At 45.6% G+C, this 2347-nt stretch overlaps 1 pseudogene; it reads left to right on the top strand.

The window, feature by feature from the left end:
* The first annotated feature begins 770 nt into the window (after positions 1 to 770).
* LOC103726291 lies at positions 771 to 1701 on the top strand (annotated as a pseudogene).
* The last annotated feature ends 646 nt before the right edge of the window (positions 1702 to 2347 follow it).

Here is a 2347-nt window from a genome sequence, read left to right as displayed (position 1 = left end):
GCACCCATGTCGTGCAATGCCTGCAGAGGACAGAAGAGGCTGCTGGATCCCCTGGAACTGGAGTTACAGACAGTTGTTAGCTGCCATGTGGGTGCTGGGATTCAAACCTGGGTCTTCTACAAGAATAGCCAGTGTTCTTAACCACTGAGCCATCTCTCCAGCCCTTATTATGTTGTGGTTTTAACTTTCACTGATAAGAGGCTTTATGATCAGCATACTCTTTCATATTTCTTCCCCTACATCTCTTTGTTCATTTTATTATGACTGATTGACAACAGCAAGATTATTAAATTAGAGGGTATAAATATATTGCTGAGCTGCCCTCTGGAAACACTGTACTATTTTACATTTTGCACAGACTGTGCAGAGGCAGAGGGTGATAGAGATGGGTTGTATGGGAAGAGAGAAGAAAAGACAGAATTTTGATGCAGACAGCACACAACTGAATTACTCTTTATGAATTCTAATTTGTTCCTCTTCAAACACGCCAATAAAGATGCTGACCAGTTTTCTAAATTTGGCTCCCAGGGAACAAGTGTCCACTAATCAGTGCTTTTGACTCTTCCTCTGAGACTATTTTGTTTTGAGTAAATGTACTTCAAAGGCCCATGTGCTAGAGGCTTAATGCCCAGGATGTTACTACTGGGAGGTGGAGTGGAGCTTTTAAGAGGTGGAGCTTAAAAGGAGGTTCTTGACTTTCTGTTCCTCCAGGTTCCAGAGACAGACGCATCTTCCTTCTCATGCAGTGCCAGCCTCGTCCCTGATACAGGATGGTGAAGGTTGGAGTGAATGGATTTGGCTGAATTGGGTGTCTGGTTACCAGGGCTGCAAAGTAGAGATTGTTGACATAAATGACCCCTTCACTGACTTCAGCTACGTGGTCTACATGTTCCAGTATGATTCTACCCATAGCAAGTTCCATGGTAAAATCAAAGCTGAGAACAGGAATCTTGTCATCAATGGGAAGGCCACCTACCTCTTCCAGGAGTGAGATCCTGCCAACATCAAATGGGGTGATGCTGGTGCTCAGGATGTTGTAGAATCTACTTGTGTCTTCACTACCATGGAGAAGGCTTGGGCCCACTTGAAAGGTGGAGTCAAAAGGGCCATCATCTCTGCCCCTTCTGCTGGTACCCCATGCTTGTGAAGGGCATGAACCATGAAAAATATGACAAACTCCCTCAAGATTGTCAGCCACCAACTGCCTTGCCCAGCCATGACCACAGTCACCCATGACAACTTCGGCATCATTGAGGGACTCACGACCACAGTTCATGCCAACACGGCTACCCAGAAGCCTGTTGACGGCCCCTTCAGGCAGCTGTGGCGTGATGGTTGTGGGGCTGCTCAGAACATCATTCCTGTATAAACTGGTTCATTGGTGTGGTCTTCCATGATCCTACCTCCAGTGTGTCCATTGTGGATCTGACCTGTAGCCTGGAGGAAACTTCTAAATGCAATGGCATCAAGAAGGTGGTAAAACAGGGATCAGATGGCCCCCTAAAGGGCCTCCTGTGCTATACTGAGGACCAGATCATCTCCTGTGACTTTAACAGTGATGCCTACTCTTCTACCTTTGGTGCCGGGACTGTCATTGCCCTCAATGACCACTTTGTCAAGCTCATTTCCTGGTATAACAACAGGTTTGGCTATAGCAATAGGATGGTGGATCTTGTGGTCCACATGTTCTCCAAGGAATAAGAAGCCCTGAACCACTCACCCCAGCAAGAGAGAGGCCCTCGACTGGGGGGGGTGGTCCGTACCCCAACTCAGTCTCTAACATACTGAGTATCTCCCTTCACAGTTTCCTTTCACAGCCAGAAAGGGAGGGGCTTAAGGAGCCCTATTCTCTTGAATACCGTCAATAAGGTTCACTGCACCCACAAAAAAGGAGGAGGTTCTTGGGCCAGTGTAGGCCTGTCCTCAAAGGGGACTGTGAAATTCCAGTCTCTTCTTTTTCTCTTTGCTTCTGACTGGTGAAAGGTGTTTTGCTCTCCACAATCTCCCAACTATGCACTGCCTCTCCAGAGAGCAAAGCCTATGATACTGCTCCATCACGACTGGAACCTTAAGAACTGCAAGCCAAGATAAACTTTTTCTTTAGAAGTTAGTTATCTCAACTATCTTAATAGTGATGGAAAGCTGACTAATATGTGGGGGGGGGGGGCGGAGTTCCACCTGAATTCTCAGAGTGTTTAAAATGTATAGAGTCACTTACAAGGCTTCAATTTTAGAACATAAAAAGATTGTTTTCTTCTTTTGCAAAAGTTTTCAGATGGTGAGAGGTGTCATAATTTCGGTCATGTTGTCTAAGATAAGTCTTTAAATAATTGTCAAATTACAAAAT

Source organism: Nannospalax galili, unplaced genomic scaffold, assembly GCF_000622305.1.
Source record: "Nannospalax galili isolate Female #2095 unplaced genomic scaffold, S.galili_v1.0 scaffold368, whole genome shotgun sequence".
Classification (NCBI taxonomy): Eukaryota; Metazoa; Chordata; class Mammalia; order Rodentia; family Spalacidae; genus Nannospalax; species Nannospalax galili.
The sequence above is the reverse complement of the archived record's forward strand: the minus strand, read 5'-3'. Positions and strand labels throughout refer to the sequence as shown.